This window comes from Mustela erminea, chromosome 12 (assembly GCF_009829155.1).
Source record: "Mustela erminea isolate mMusErm1 chromosome 12, mMusErm1.Pri, whole genome shotgun sequence".
Taxonomy (NCBI): Eukaryota; Metazoa; Chordata; class Mammalia; order Carnivora; family Mustelidae; genus Mustela; species Mustela erminea.
In genome coordinates this window covers 61,525,569-61,542,580 of record NC_045625.1, presented here as the reverse complement: position 1 = coordinate 61,542,580, position 17,012 = coordinate 61,525,569, and the positions used below count along the sequence as shown (strand labels likewise).

Below are 17,012 nucleotides of genomic sequence, written 5' to 3'. Positions count from 1 at the left end.
TGCTTGGAGTATGGGACAGTTTCGCTCTTCTAGTCAAAGAACACGGACTTCTGCTTGAGAGTTGCTTGTTAAAAGGTTGGTAGGTGGACCCCTTTGGCGCACTCGGGATCTCCCATTGTTGGGAGGCGCAGGAGCCCGGGTGATTAAGACGCTGTCACTGCTGCCCAGCAGCGAACCCCGACATCCTAGCCAGGCTCCGCAGAGCATTCCGAAGCCCCACCCATGGCAACGCCACTCTGACGTTCGCGCGCCGGAGGCAGCCATAGGCCCGCGTCGCGGCCCAGGACGACGTGTGGCGCGTGGACTCCCTCAGGTCCAGCCCTGCGGGAACCCGGTAGGCACTTCCGGGCAAGGTTCTGTGCACCTGTTCCTTCCTTCTTAAGTGTCTTCCCGTCTGGGAAAAAGTGGGCATGCCCCTCCCCAGAGAACAAGATGCACCACAGCAAATCTACATTAAGAACAGCGAGGAAGACTAATCCCAAAGCAAGAAGGTGCCAGGCATCTCTAAACTGTTTCGAAGTTCACGTGACCCACTGAGTGTCGGGCCCCAGTGGTCACGTGACACCGCGCGCGCCCTCGCGTAGGGAGAGCCGGCAGGCTCTGTGCGCGCGCTTTCGCCGCTGCCTCCCATCCTCTCGACGGGAGGGTGAGGAGCGGCGGAGTGATCAGGCGTCTGGGGTCCGGTGCGCGTGCGCAGCGAACAGCTGTCACCCAGTGCGGAACAAGTCTTCCAAATTTCCCAAATCTCCCTGGGCCGGGGGCCACCCTCTTCCTCCTCATCTTCCTCCTCTGGGTCGTATCCCGGTCCACCCCGCGCGCCAGGTAACCGCTTTTCCGGACTCCGGGCGAGGGATGGTGGGGGGAGGGGCTCGGGCGGTCTTCTCGGCACTGCCCCCCTCTGCTCCGAGCCGCTGGGGGTGCCGGCGGTCGGGGCAGCGGAGACGCGGCACTGGAGACGCTGGGTCCACGACTGCCGCCGATGTCATGCTGGGGAGAGAGTGGCCGGCCATAGTCGCAGCGGAGGGAGGCGGGAGCCAGTGACAGTCCGCTCCGGCCCTCTCGGGGGTTCGGTCCCCGCGCTCGCCGTTCTCCCGGGGGTCGAAGTCTGGGTCCCCCTCCTTCGGGCAGAGCAGCGCGCGGGTGGTCCAGGGATGCCGACTCCTTTCCATTCCCCTTCCAGCCTGGTCTGCGGGGGACTCCAGGGAGGTACGGCCTGCTTCGCTCTCGGTGCCATCTCTTCTCTGGAACTGTCACGACCCGGGGGTTTCGGTGAAAGCAGGGGCTCCTCTCCAGAACATCTCGCCGCAGGCAGGTAGCCCCTCCCCGGGTTCGTCCGCAGCCCCCTTGCTGCTCTTTTGGTTTTTTTCGGCAAGGGACCATCTCTTCTTGCAGTGCCTGAAACCACGATGCGGTGTAGACAGTGGGAGCTTAATAAATGAGTTGGATCGCTCCGCGTGGAATGCCAGGCACGCGCGGGACGTGGCGAAGGGTGGGGATGTGGAGGGGGGAGTTAGGCAGGCTGAAGCTCTGGGTTCGAGCTTGGGTTTTTCCTCCAGGCGAGCCAATGAAACCAACGGGGCTAGATTCAGATGCTTTAAGCCGGGTGGACTCGGAGCCAGCCTTGCCCTACACTGCCCGGTGCAGGTCTGCAAGGACTGGCTTTGGTTGTGGGCGATGCTCAGGAGGGTTTTGTAAGGTTTCTGCTCCAGGAGAAGAGAGGACAAACTTTTTTTTTTTTTTTTTTTTTTTAAACTTGGTAAATTACCCTCAAGGCGGTTTATCAAGACCTGATTTGGAAATGTGCGTTAGAAGTTGGCGTTGGTTCACCCTATCTCGGTGTAAGTTTATGGTAGGCTCAGTTCCACCTACGTTCGGACCAAGTTTTGACCTATTTCATTCCCTTGAATGTGCTGGAATTTTAATTTTTCATCGAGAAATTCGGCTTCACCGTTTCTATGGTAACATTTGCTAATATAATTTCTAAGTGTTGTGGCTGGAAATTAGTGGCTTTAATTCTTAAAGCTCCATTTTTGCCGTGAAACACTTAGTTCTCCTTTATGATCATTACTCAAATTCTGCCTTGCTGGTCTGCCCCCCCCCCTCCCCGCTTTGTTTTGGGATGTATTACAAGGCTATTCCGGTTTTTTTAGGCCCTCTTTCTCCCAATTTAAGGCATTATGAAAAGTTTGCATACAATCTTTACAACACTCCACGAACTTGGTGGTACAATACAATTTAAATTGGAGACTATTAACAGATTTTAATCGGTTGCTTGTCTAAAATTAAAAATATGTTTTAAACCTTGTAGGTGCACAAATGCTTTTAAAAAATCCATTATTAACTTTTCTATAAGAATGAAGATTTTAATAAGCTGAATAGGTACATAATTTTTAAAAAGTTGCTTAGATTTAAATTTCAAATGAAGGACGAAAATCTGGTATTTTGAGTTCTCTGCTTGACACCAGAACCACCCAGGCCTAAGTTAGGTGCCTAACTAAACTTGGGTAGTCTGTGATTTCTTCTCTTTCTTTTTCTCATTGTTTTGTCTTTGTTTCTTGACTGGTTCCCCGCCCCCCCTTAGAATGTTAGGGCTTTGAGAACAGGTTCTTTTTTTTTTTTTTCTTTGCTATATTTCTAGCAATTTACCATAATTCTTGGGGGCGCTAAAATAAAATATCCTCTTTCTTTTTAAGTAACAATTTTATTAAGATATAACTCACATACCACGTAATCCACCTATTTAAAGTGTACAATCCAGGGGCGCCTGGGTGGCTCAGTGGATTAAGCCGCTGCCTTCGGCTCAGGTCATGATCTCAGTGTCCTGGGATGGAGCCCCGCATCGGGCTCTTTGCTCAGCGGGAGCCTGCTTCTCTCTCTCTCTCTCTGCCTGACTCTCCGCCGACTTGTGATCTCTCTGTCAAATAAATAAATAAAATCTTTAAAAAAAAAATAAAGTGTACAATCCAGTGGTTTTAGTATTGCATGGAATTGTGCAACTGTCATCAGAATCGATATTAGAACATTTTTATCACCTCCAAAGAAGCCCTGTTCCCATTAGCAGTTATTGTCCCTTTCTCTTCAGCTCCTATCTCCTTTGGCCCCAACCAGTGACTAATCTGCTTTCTGTCTCAATGAATTTACCTATTTTGGACATTTCATGTAAGTATAACCGTACAATAAGTGGGTTTTTTGGACTGGAGTCTTTCACTTAGCATAATGTTTTCAATGTTCATCCATCATGTAGCATCTATCAATACTTTATTCCTTTTTATGGCTGATTTGTATTCCATTGTATGGATATAGCACTTTTTGTTTATTCATTAGTTGATGGGCATTTGAGTTGTTTGTACTTTTTGGCTATTATGAATAATGTGCTATGAATATTCACAAACTAGTTTTAGTATCTATGTGTGATTTTCTTTATTCTTGGATATATGCCTAGTAAGAATTGCTGGGTTAAATCTTTTTCTTGAGTGAATAGATGGATGAAGAATGGATAGTTAGGGTTGAAGGATACTCTCTCCAGGCCGTTGAGGGACCTACTCTGCTCCACCACCAGCTCCCTTTCTCTGGAGGCCAGAAGTCTCTGTGTGGGGCTTTGTCCTATGGATAGTGATGTTTTTTCCTTGTCTGGGTGTCTTTAAGATCATCCATTTATGTTAGCCAGTTTTTCTTCATACAGCAAATGATTATTCCCTTGATACTAATTTGTTATATATTTATTAGAGATGATAAAACAGGTATATTCCATACTATCATTAAACTCAGTGTCTAATGCCGGTCTTTCGGTCTTTTAAAGTAATATAAATTTATTTTATATTTTATACACACACACACACACACACACACTCACTCCTCTGCCCACCTCCATTTCTAATATGAATTTTTTTTGGGAGTTGTGCAAGAGTTAAAGTCACTGTTTTTCTTCACTTGCTACCAATCTAGAAGGTTTTGTGGAAACTAAAATATAAATTTTAAAATACTGTGTTATTATCTTTAAAATATTATATTGCACATCCTCAAAGATTCTCATTTCCCCACCCTCCATGCCCTTTGGAACAATCCAATACTTTCCCTGAGAATCAAGTCCTTTCAGCTCTCTCTCAGTAAGGCTTTGCCCAGCCAAATTTTTCCCCCCATTTCCTGGCTAGGTGGGGCTGGTACCATGCTCACCTTCTTGTTCCCTCTACCTTGACTGCTACCCTGACCTGTTCTTCTTTTCTGGTTAATTCCATCTCATCCTTCAGATAGCTTACTTAGCTCAGTTGTTACTTCTTCAAGTTGGTCTTCCCTCTATACTGTACACTAGCTATAGCAGTATTTTGTAATCTCCTTCATAGTCTTAAACAATTATACGATTAGTCGTGGATTACTGTTTACTCTCCATCACCATGTATGTATGCACAGAAAAAGTTTTGTGCAAAATGTTTTAAGTGGTTAATTTCTTCTGGGTGATGAACTTATGGGTAATTTTTCTCATTTGTTTCTATGTGCATTTTCTGAATTCTCTATGTATCAGTATGACTTTCGTGAACAAGAGAATAAAGAAAAATCATCAGTAATTGCCATTTTTATTTTAATAAAATTCCTTCTACTCTCTTGTTTTAGGAAACTAGATAAGATTTTACTATAGCTTTAAATATCAAACTTTTATTACATTTTAATTCTTTCTCATATCTAGGGATGATAGGGAAGGTGAGCAATTTTACCATTGGTTGTCTAGGGATGGAATTTCTGGTATTGAAATTAAGCTGATTCTTAGGAATAGAATCTAGCTTTGATACTATTAGGCTATGATAGTGTAGATAACTCATTTTCCTTTTTCTCTGAGAAATGTCTTTGTTCTATCACATTTGTATGCTTCATAGTACAGAGCTTTTCATTGCACAGTTACTTGTTATTTGCACTGTCTTATTTTTGCTGGGTAGTTTGTTCTGCCTAATAGTGGGTATATTTCTTCAGTAAGTATTTTAACACGTACTGTGTATCATGTGCTATGTTAGATGTGGAGCATACAGCAAATGAACACAACAGACAAGTGATTCTCTACCATTTCCTGGAAGAAGATTATTTTGAGTATGAATGTTTTGTTACACTGTTGCTCTACATTTTCAGATACACTGTGGCTTCAGCTACTATGGTATTTATAAGCTGTTGCTCCATAGAATCTTTAAAATTTATTGTAGATACTTACAGAGCAGAATCATGTGTCATAAACCCTTTTGATGCTGACTTCTTTTTTTAGATCTCCATCCAGTAATAGTTATTAATTTGACATCTCTACTTGTTAACTGTAACTAGGTGAACTGGGATCTTTCCTCTCAGCACTGCTTCTCTGGGTTTCTCATGGATCTCATCCCATTTCACTGCTCACTTGGGGGGAACCTGTGAGTTATCCCAGGTATCTCATCACATCCAGACTGTCGCCACCTTATCATTTCTGCTTTCAAAATATGTATTAGATCAGTACTCTAGTCTCTGCTTGGTATCATCTCAGTAGCCAGTTCAGACTCCTTCCTATTTCTGCTCCATTCATGATCTTTTAAAATGCAAATTGGAACATTCTCATTGCTCTGGGGAGACTTAAAATTCCTGCATGATCTCTTCCTGTCTGAAGGAAGCAACCTCCAAACCTTATCTAGATGGTTTTAGTTTTCCTCTCTGCCCATTGGCTTTTCTTTTTCTTAAAGTGTACAGGCCCTTGCTGAAGGTGCTGTTTTCTGTCAGACTTTCTTCCCACTTTCTTTTTGGTACATCATTCCAGTCTCTGCTTGAATGTACTTGCTTAAAGAATCCTGACCTGTCACGTGCACCTCTCCTCCAATCTAAATCAGCTTTCCTGATGATAATCTATCTTAATTCCCTAATTGTTTCCTCCCACAGCACTTAAGCATATAGCAATGAATACAATAGATCAGTAATTCCCGACATTTCAAGAAAAGGATTGTTTTGAGTGTGAATGTTTAGTTACACTATTGCTCTTTATTTATGTGATTATTTGATAGTTTCTAGACTGTAAGAATTCTACAAGGGCAGGGACCCAAGTATTTTCATTCACTTCTATAAGTCCAGGATTCTGCTTTGTACACTGTGCTGTACTCTGATATTTTCTTTCTTGTTCCATATCACATATTATAAAAATATTGATATAATCCATCAAATTGGGTAGGATTGCAGGCTGCAGTATGAACAACAAGCTCTAAGGATATATGAGGAAAATGCTTTGCTTACATTAAGTCCTCCCCCGCCTTTTGAAACACAATTGCTATTTTCTAATTCTTGTCTGATTGGAAGTCCAAGTGCGTATAGCTATCCTATACCTTTACTATTATATCCCTGAAAGCTAGTTCTGCTTAGAAATTCTGACCTGGTCTCAAAGGAGAGTTGCTTAAGGTCAGGTTGAGAAAAATCTAAGTCAGACTCTACCTTAGATCTTGTCCTCTAGGTTTCTCCAGGCCACAGATAGCCAATACTCTTCTATCCTATTTGGCAAAGCTCACTGCAGGTGTGTGGTAAGTTACTGGTAAGGCTGGCCTCTAATCACTTTTATTTTCTCAATTTGTTTCAAACCAAACAAAATTCCAAAAATGGTAACAAAGGGATCAAGGCAAACAAGTGTTTGTGAAGGGCTGAACTAAGGAGCCTGGCTTGGTAAGGATGTTATGTCATATTCAGTAGATAAGAACTGATCACTAGAGCTGTGGTTCTCATTTATTCACTTCACCAGAACCTCTGCAAGGAAGGCTTGGGGCTCTTTGGTCTCCACCAATGAAATACTGATCTCTTATCTATTTTGCTAACAAAATAGTAGAAATAACCTAAATATCTAGCATAAGGGCTATTTAACTGCACACTGTGATGTGATATTTGTATCTTGGATGAATATTTTAAAATGTTAGAATTATTCCAAACCTATGTTTAATGAAAGAAAATTATACAAAATTTTATACATCACAGGACCCTAGTTGTGTTTCATTGTGTTTTTATAAATGTACATATGCTTGAGAAAATAAACTGGAATGCTAATTAGATAGTGAAATTACTGGTAATTTTTATTTTCCTTCTTAGAGATTTTTTAGAATGGGCATTGTTGCATTTCTAATTAGGGATACTAGTTGAAAAGCAAATTTCCTGTACATTAATTTAGGTACTGAAAATAGTAAAAATAATACATTTATTAAATGCTGGATAGTGCCCAGATTTCTAGTGGCTGTGTTTTGGGGACCCCTGTCAAAGTGGGATGTGCATTTCACCTTCACAATCTTCATAGTCTTCCACTGCACAGTGATCCATGTTTCTTCTCCTGGTCTGTTTTTTTTTTTTTTCTTCCCTGTCTACATTATTAAAGCTTACCTTGTTTTTCATCTTTATTGAAGATGAAGTAGAACTGTATCTTTTCATGCCCTACTTACGCATGTTGATAATGAATGTTTAACTGATGGTTGCCCGTAGCATGATAATTTGGAAAATCCTAATATCCCTTATTACATCCTGCTGTGTGGCATGAATTAAAGGGATAGAAAGGATTTTGGATGAATTAGGGATTATGCAGGGACATCTTCTTTCTGTTAACTTTGTCAGGTTCAAACAAAATTGAAGGAAACATATAGTGATAGTTTATTTTTTTTAAGATTAAAAATTTTTTAAAAAATATTTTATTTATTTATATGACAGAGAGAGAGAGAGATCACAGGCAGGCAGAGAAGCAGGCAGAGAGAGAGAGGGAAGCAGGCTCCCCGCTGAGTAGAGAGCCTGATGTGGGGCTCAATCCTAGAACCCTGAGATCATGACCCAAGCCAAAGGCAGAGGCTTAACCCACTGAGCCACCCAGGCGCCCCTTTTTAAAGATTTTTTAAAACTTTATTATAATCTGACAGACAGTGAGAGGGAACACGAGCATGGGGAGTGGGAGTGAGAGAAGCAGGCTTCCTGCTCAGCAGGGAGCCCAATGAGGAGCTCTATCCCAGGACCTTGGGATCATGACCTCAGCAGAGGCTTAAAGACTGAGCCACCCAGGCGCCTCTGTAGTGATAGTTTAAATGTATAATCATCACACATCAGTGAATTTTTCGAAACCTATGTTTGAAATTGTTCAGTGTTTTAGCATTCAAACCTTAGTAAATTATGCTTTTGAAAATGTATTTGATAGCCATACAAAATAGTTATACTAACTATTGATTTACTATTTTCTAGAGAAAGAATTGGAAACTTTAGAAATTAGAAATGTCTAAGTATGGACAATTTGTTGGACAGATAGGACTTTTGGGGGGGGGGATGTGTGTGTTTGTGTGTGTGAGTGATAGTACTTTTAGGAGATTTCATAGTTCTCTTCTCATTTTTAGCATGGGAGTTTCAGAAATCTGAACTTTACCAGTTGATCTAGACCATGTCATGTTCTCAGTGTCACTCCGTAATTAGACTCATAAGAAGAACTAGGACCTGGATACAAAGCATGCTTGTCCATTCTTCATGGCTCTTTCTAGGAAGTCTTGCTTCTTGGGAAAGCACATCATTTAGTGACAGGCAGATCCCAGCAGATGGACACGGGTAGTGTTGAGGAGTAATCTTTTTTTTTTTTAAATTATTATTTTGTATTTTTTAAAGATTTCATTTCTTTATTTGACACAGAGAGAGAAAGACAGTGAGGGAGGGAGCACAAGCCGGGGGAGTCGGGAGGGAGAAGCAGGCTCCCCATGGAGCAGGGAGCCCAATGCAGGGCTCTATCCCAGGACCTGGGATCATGACCAGAGCCAACGGCAGACACTTAATGATTGAGTCACCCAGGTGCCCCCGTTGGGGAGTAATCTAAACAACTTTTTACCTGTGGGGCTTCTCTGACCCTTGAGAGTATTCACCTTTCTCATCAGAATATTCTTCCTGCAGGTACATTTTCTCCTGTTGAAGAGGTTAAAGAAGTCAAATTCTTTATTTTAGCTCTATCTTTATCTCCATCTTCTAACTAGTTTCTCAGACATTTGTTTAAAAACCAGACCTAAGGGTATTTGTCTGTGATTCAACATTAGCCTTGTTGCTTCTGTTGTGTTTTGGAAATGCATCAGATACTTAGAAAGCACACAGGTGTCCCTTTGAGGGGAAGTCTGATGGTACAGTCTCCCCCCCCCACCCTTCCCGCCCCAGGCTGCTTATCTCACCCATTCCGTTTTTATTTAACTTTCAAAAGGCACTATCACATTGATAGTTGGACACTTTACTGAGAACTCTCAACATTCAGGGCAGCTTGCATTAGTAGGAGGAATTTGGACCTGAGATAGGTAAATTCATTCCTTTTTGATAATTTAACTTATTAAAATCATTAGAGTATAAATGTATATTAAAATATTATTTTAAGTGGGCAATGCAAAGTATACAACAACGTATACAGTTTAGAAGATATAAATGGGGGGGTGCTTGGGTGGCTCAGTGGGTTAAGTGTCAGACTGTTGATTTTGGCTTAAGTCATGATCTCAGGGTAATGCAAAGTATACAACAACATATACAGTTTAGAAGATATAAATGGGGGGGTGCTTGGGTGGCTCAGTGGGTTAAGTGTCAGACTGTTGATTTTGGCTTAAGTCATGATCTCAGGGTCATGAGATCAAGCCCTGCATCTGGCTCTGTGCTCACTTAGTGGGGAGACTGCTTGAGATTCTTTCCCTCTGAGGCTCCCCCCACCCCCCAATGTATGCTCCTTCTCAAATAAATAAGAACATCTTAAAAAAAGAGAAGATATAAATAGGTAAAAATTGCATATTCTCACTTTTGCTATCAGACAGCCAGTTTCTTCATTTTGGTTAACCACCATTAAATCCGTTTCTTTTAGGGCTTTTCAGAGATATTTTACATATTCTATATAGGATATTCTATAAAGCTTGTATATGTATATGTATATGTATATGTATACATTTTTTAATACAAATCATGGTGTCTGTACTTGTTCTGAATATTTTTTCATTTAACACTGTAACTTAATGTGATTTTTAAAAAAATATTTTATTTATTTATTTGATAGAGAGCGTGCACAAGTAGGCAGAGGAGCAGGCAGAGAGAGAGGGAGGAGCAGGCTCCCCATGGAGCAGGGAGCCTGGGTGCAGGGTTCAGTCCCAAGACCCCAGGATCATGACCCACCTGAGCTGAAGGCCTAGCGATGAAGCCACCCCAGCTTCCCTCGAATGTGATTTTAAAAATATGAATACACGCAGAGCTCTTTTTTAAAATGATCCCACAGTAATTACATTTTATGCATCTATCATAATTTATTTAACCAGTGCAATATTAAAAGTCATTTAGCTTGATTCTGTTTCTATATAGTGGTCTATTTATGTACCATTACCTCAGTGTTTCATTTTCTATTTTTTAAATTTTTACCTCAGTGTTTTAATTGTTGAAGCTTTATAACATGTTTTTGGGACTTTTCAGTCTGTTCTTATTTTCCATCATTATATTTAACTTTAGAATCAATTTGTCAAGTTCCAGGAAGCTATTGATAGTTTTATTAGGAATGTCTTTCATTTATGGACTTACTTAGAGAAATACCTTTCAGATGCTGACTTTTCCTGCCCAGAAATATGGTATGCCTTTCCATTTAAATGTTCTTTTAAGTCCTTAGAAAGGACATTAAAAAAATATCTTTACACAGATCTTGCATATTTTCTTAAATTTTATTCCTTTTTATTTTATTTTAAAAATAATTTTCTTACTTTACTTTGGACAATCTCAAACTTTTAGAAGTGTTGCAGTTATAGTACAAAGAACTACATGCTTTATTGCTTCTCAGTATTTCAGTGGATATTTCCAAAAAGGCAGTTTCCTGTAAAACCACAATATTTCCACCAAAATCAAGAAGTTACCACTGATAAGTACTTTCACCAAATCTTTAGATTTTTTTTTAATGTATCACTATTGTAATTGTGATGTTTCTTGTAGCAAACGTATCCATTCCAGAATGATGCATTACATTTTCTTGTTCTGAGGTCTTTTAAGCATCCCTTCATTTTCAAGTAGTCTTTAGTCTTTCCTTGATTCTCTTTTTCTTTCTTTTTTTTCAAAGATTTTATTTATTTATTTGACAGACAGAGATCACAAGTAGGCAGAGAGGCAGGCAGAGAAGCAGGTTCCCTGCTGAGCAGAGAGCCCGATGCGGGCGCTCAATCCCAGGACCCAAGCTGAAGGCCGAGGCTTTAACCCACTGAGCCACCCACATGCCCCTTGTGATTAGAATCTTGAGGCATCATTGGCCGGAATATCACAGAGGTGGAACTCTATTTTTTTTTTTTTAAGATTTTATTTATTCATTTTACAGACAGAGATCTCAAGCAGGCAGAGAGAGAGAGGAAGGGAAGCAGGCTCCCTGTTGAGCAGAGAGCCAGACGTGGGGCTCAATCCCAGGACCCCGAGACCATGACCCAAGCCCAAAGGTAGAGGCTTTAACCCACTGAGCCACCCAGGCGCCCCGGAACTCTATTCTTTTTATTACATCTTTTCAGGTGGTACATAATTTCATTTTGTTCTGTTATTGGTAATGTTCACTTTGATTGCTTAAGATCTTCTACACTAGACTCTTCTGTGCTTCTCTATTTTTTTGTTTTGTTTTGTTTTGAAAAACTATGTAAATAACTTGCTTAAGTTTTAATTTAAATTTATTTATCTTTATCAATTAGGATTTATGACTTCCTGTTCTATTCAATGAATTATAATCTGTTAATATTGTTATTTATATTGACACTTAAATTGTCATAGGTTTGTTCAATGGGAATCCTTTATGTTTGGTTCTGTATGCTTTTGACATGTCCTATCATTCTTTGGGCATTCCCTCCCTTTTGGGCACAGTGAGATATGCAGGCTCATCTTGAACTTTTCTTACCCCAAATATTTAGAAGCCAGGTGGTTATTGATATTGGGATGTTCCTCCCGTGCCTTCTCAATGAACCAAGCTAGAGAATATGTGTATGTTCAGATACACATTTATGTATATTAATCCATAAATATACATGCACACACACAAAAATTATATAACAAATGTACTAGTATTGGTGCATTCTTGTACTCTGGAATGAGTTTTTAGTCATGGCTTATTATTTTATTTTTTTAAGATTTTATTTATTTGAGAAAGAGAGAATGAAAGAGAAAGAAAGCATGAGAAAGGGGAGGGTCAGAGGGAGAAGTAGACTCCCTGTTGAGCAGGGAGCCTGATGCGGTACTTGATCCTAGGACTCCAGGATCATGAGCTGAACTGAAGGCAGTCGCCCAACCAACTGAGCCACCCAGGCGCCCATGGTTATTATTTTAATGTGCTTTTGGATTTTGCTTCCTCTTTTTTTTTTTCTTTGTGGTGGGCTGCAAAGCAAAGTTTGTTGAGTGATAGTGAGCGATAGTACAAAGCGCCTGAAGAGTAAGGGGGCCTGAGAGGGTTGCCTGCTTCCTCATTTAAAAAAATAATTTTCGTCAATACTCTTAAAATTGTTCTGCAATTTTCTTGGGCCATTTTTCAAGTTTTGTTATCCATTTAGGCGTGCTTCTTAAAGGACTTTAGAGCTTTAGAGCTCCCCCCCCCCCCACCGTGCTCAGCAATAGCTTAAATAATATTGGATTATGTTTCTTAAACATTGAGCATAATTCTATGAAACCATCTGGGCTTGGTACTGCAAGTTTATTCTTGATTTAGTGGGCTTTTGGTTTGCTTTATTATGGTAGCTGAAGAGCCTAGCAAAGAGGTCATTTATATTTGGGGTCTGGGTTTTGGGGATACTAAATGTGCGGTCAGTTCATGGCATCTACTTGCTGTTTGACTTCAGGGGAGTGATTTCCATTTCTGAGCCTTAGTTTCATCATCTCTCAAATGGGAATAATCACAGCTGACTAATAGCACAGAAAACTAGTAAGAATGAAAATGAAGTATTGTATGTTACAGCATAGTAAAGAACCAAACAGATACAGTTTTCTAAAAAGATTCATTTAATAAGGTTTCAGTGTTCAAAGAGTTGTCAGTGAGGATCATCTTTAGTATAATACTGTTGAAAGAGTTTGTGCAGATGGCCCATACTACTCTGCAAAAGACCAGGCTATAAACAACAAAGAAAGTTATGAATCAAACAAACAAAATGTGATGGGTTTATTTTCATGAACATTAATGAGGGTTTGGTCTTATATTTATTAAAATCATAATTTAAATCAAGGAGAAGCATGGAGTAACATAATGATTTTCCTTTGTGTTCGTATCATGATTATATTTGTGATTATTATAGTTTGGTTAAGTATTTGAGATTTCAAAGAAGGGTAAACTCATCTAAAGAGATGTTGAAAATACTTTCATGTGTTTATAGATGCAGTTCGAATGTTAAAGAAACCCTGAATTGGTATTAAGATTAAAAGAATAAAAGATTTACAAATACCAGTGCAAGGTACTATGCCAGCATTGCATATGGGATGAGAATATAGGAAATCCTTTTCCGGCAAGCTTGTTTTTTTGGACAGGTAGTTACCAAAAAATGTGCAAATTGTCACAGTTCTTTAAAATAGTGTTCCTTGCATTCATTAATAATGGAATAAGCAAGGACTGTCAGATTATTGTGTCTGATATTTTCCAACCCTTTTTTCTTCCCTCTCAGTATAGCTGATACTATGTGTGGCTTATGTGATTATGAATCTTTAGAAATAATTTCAAAGTTTTCATACAAAATTAAATTTAAATATGTTTTCAAAATATTTCAAATTTTAGACATCTTATGGTTGAAAATAGTAATAAGTGATTTACCTTGCTTCTCATGAGTTTTTCTGATAGATAGTGTAGGTAATCTCAGTTGTAAATGTGAAATGGGCTTCACTGTAAAGCTGATGGTAGTTGATATGGGTTCCATCGCAGGCGCTGAGCTTATCTGTTCCAGGGATGGGGCAGGTGGTACAGTCTGAAAGTCCAAGGTGAGGCTCTGGCCAGCAAGCCTTCCACAGGGGCTTGGGGTGCGCAGTGGGTGACGCAGGCCTGTGGTTGTCATTATGCTGCCGTAGGTGGCTGGAGTCTGGGTATTGGAACCTGGAGATTCTGGTAGGTCTTGCCTGTGCCAGGGAGCATTTCCTCTTTCCCAGGTCTTCTGACTGAGGAGACAATCCAAGCCTGGCAGACTTCTTGGTAGGAAGTCACAATTAATGTGCAATGCAAGTTTTGGCTGTTTTGAGTGTCCTTATCAATCACCCTGCATAATAAGAAAACAAATGAGGTTTCTAAATTCACGGTCATAGGAGAACAATCTTTTTTTTCCCCTATTCATGCAGAAATGTTAGTTGGCATTGATTGCATAATTTTTTGCTCCTGTCTGGACCCATATTTTAGTATAGTTCCGTGATTTTCCTAAAGTTGGCATTAACAGGGAATGAAGTTTTCTTTTATAACTCAAATTTTAGAAAATTCTGTAGTTTCTCTTCTTAGCTCTTTTCATAAAGGTTGTGAATCTCAATCAGATACAAATTTGCATGTTTTAAAAATGATTTTTAAATTTTCATAACTTTTAAAAAATATTTATTTTAGGGGTGCCTGGGTGGCTCAGTGGGTTGAGCCTCTGCCTTTGGCTTGGGTCATGGTCTTAGGGTCCTGGGATCGAGCCCTGCATTGGGCTCTCTGCTCAGTGGGGAACCTGCTTCCCCCCTCTCTCTCTGCCTGTCTGCCTACTTATGATCTCTCTCTGTCAAATGAATAAATAAAATTTTTAAAAAAATATATTTATTTTAGAGGGAGTGGGAGAGAGAGAGCCTGGTAAGAACACAAGAACAGGGGGAGGGAGAAGCAGACTCCCTGCTGAGCAGGGAGCCCAGTGCAATGTGGGACTCCATCCCAGGGTCCTGGGATCATGACCTGAGCTGAAGGCAGAGGCTTAATCCACTAAGCCACCAAACATTTTCTTGTTCCATGCTTAGATGTTTTATTGATATACGGGTTAGAGATTATGTTTGGCTTTAAAATAGTTGGATTTAGAAAGAGTCTAGGAGTAAAGAATTAAAACAATTAGTATTTCCATTCTTAAAAAATAAATTTAAGGCCAAGATAATCCTTTCTCTGTCTTGTTATCATTGTCTATCAGGTAGTTTATGATTCCATGTAGTATCCATATTTAGAATTTATTTTTTAGTTCAAAAGTGTATGCATTTATACTTACTGAGTTTTTTTTTTTTTTAAGATTTTATTTATTTATTTGGCAGACAGAGATCACAAGTAGGCAGAGAGGCAGGCAGAGAGAGAGAGGAGGAAGCAGGCTCCCTGCTGAGCAGGAGCCTGATGTGGGGCTCGATCCCAGGACCCTGGGATGACGACCTGAGCCGAAGGCAGAGGCTTTAACCCACTGAGCCACCCAGGCGTCCCCTGAGTTTTTTTTTTTGTTTGTTTGTTTGTTTGACTGTATTCTCTGTACCTTTGACAATTAAATAGCAAGATCTGATACGAAATTTCCCTGCATTGCAATGTGAGAAATTGCTTTTATGAAACACTACAAACTACTTTCTAGATGAAAAGATTTATTACTTAGAATTACTGCTGTTTGTAAACTTTCTTTTCTTCTGCTGTTAATGATGCATTTATGTAAAAATTTCCTCCCAGATCAAAGGGTATTGGTAGGATGCTTAGTTTATATAGCTAGAAAAGATTTTTATCCTAGTGTACAAATGATTTTTTTACACAAATTACCTTTTATTTTTTTATTTTTTATTTTTTTAAAGATTTTATTTATTTGACAGAGAGATCACAAGCAGGCAGAGAGGCAGACAGAGAGAGAGTGAGAAGCAGGCTCCCCGCCGAGCAGAGAGCCCGATGCGGGGCTCGATCCCAGGACCCTGAGACCATGACCTGAGCCGAAGGCAGCGGCCCAACCCACTGAGCCACCCAGGTGCCCCCGCAAATTACCTTTTAATGCTAAAATCATTGTGGGTGTTATAATTGATGATTATTTAAAAGTCAGTTATTTTACCAAAGGAGCGATACTTGAGTGTTCGTTCATTTAATCTGTAAATTTAAAGATATTTAGTTATATAGTTATGTTATTGGTGGTATAACAGAGTAAGACTAAGGAGAGGAGACCCAAGCAATTTATTGCCATTTTAAGTACTTTAATGCAAATACATAATCCAATCACAGACTTTCAATTAAAATAATGTCACAAAATATAGTTAGAAAACAACTTTTTTTTTTTAAAGATTTTTTTTTTTTATTTATTTGTCAGAGAGAGAGAGAGCGTGAACACAGGCAGACAGAATGGCAGGCAGAGGCAGAGGGAGAAGCAGACTCCCTGCCAAGCAAGGAGCCCGATGTGGGACTCGATCCCAGGACGCTGGGATCATGACCTGAGCCGAAGGCAGCTGCTTAACCAACTGAGCCACCCAGGCGTCCCAGAAAACAACTTTTGAAGCCCTGTGTTGAGTCTTCATTGGCCATGCAGGTCCTATTTGGTACATTTATACAAAAATATGGAATTGTCAAAATGAAAAGCTGGAAGTGATTGTTAGGTATTACAGAAAAGTTGTATTAAAGAATAGTTTTAGCATAGAATATAAAGAGTTTTGTAGTTTAATTCAAAGTATATTTCAATTTCCTAGGTATTATCAGAAATTTATCACTTGTATTGGTTGTTTCATCAATTTAAAAATTTAATGCTTGAGGTACACAAAAGACATGGTACAGTCTTACGAATTCACCAGATATACTTACTTGATTTTCTTCTATCCCGTCTGCTTTCCTTTAGCAATCTTGACTTGATTTTTGTGTTCATATTCCCTTGCTTTATCTATTATTATTATATTTTTTACGATTTATAAGAATCCCTGCCTATGCGGGGAGAGGCAAAGGGACAAGAGGATCCCAAGCAGATTCCCTGCTGAGCGCAGAGCTGGTGCAGGGCTTGATCTCACATAACAATATTTTAGTATTTTTTTTAAACTCTCTGCCCAGTGTGGGGCTCACACTCACAACCTGAAGATTAAGAGTCATATGGTTCACCAACTGAGCCAGCCAGGCAACCCAGTATTCCCATGTTTTA

General features: G+C 39.9%; 1 protein-coding gene across 29 annotated transcripts in view; it reads left to right on the top strand.

Annotated features, from left to right (window-relative positions):
- The first annotated feature begins 683 nt into the window (after nt 1–683).
- The window catches only part of KDM4C (lysine demethylase 4C), a 507,226-nt gene continuing 490,897 nt past the window's right edge, over nt 684–17,012 (top strand). For 25 of the 29 annotated variants that reach the window (XR_004277510.1, XR_004277509.1, XR_004277512.1 and 22 more), the window contains exon 1: nt 1,239–1,305. The gene's annotated coding sequence lies outside the window, so the exon portion shown is untranslated. Of the gene's footprint in view, nt 823–1,180; nt 1,207–1,237; nt 1,313–17,012 lie in introns of those variants that run through there. The other 4 variants (XM_032308067.1, XM_032308078.1, XM_032308066.1 and 1 more) reach the window with 4 other exon arrangements.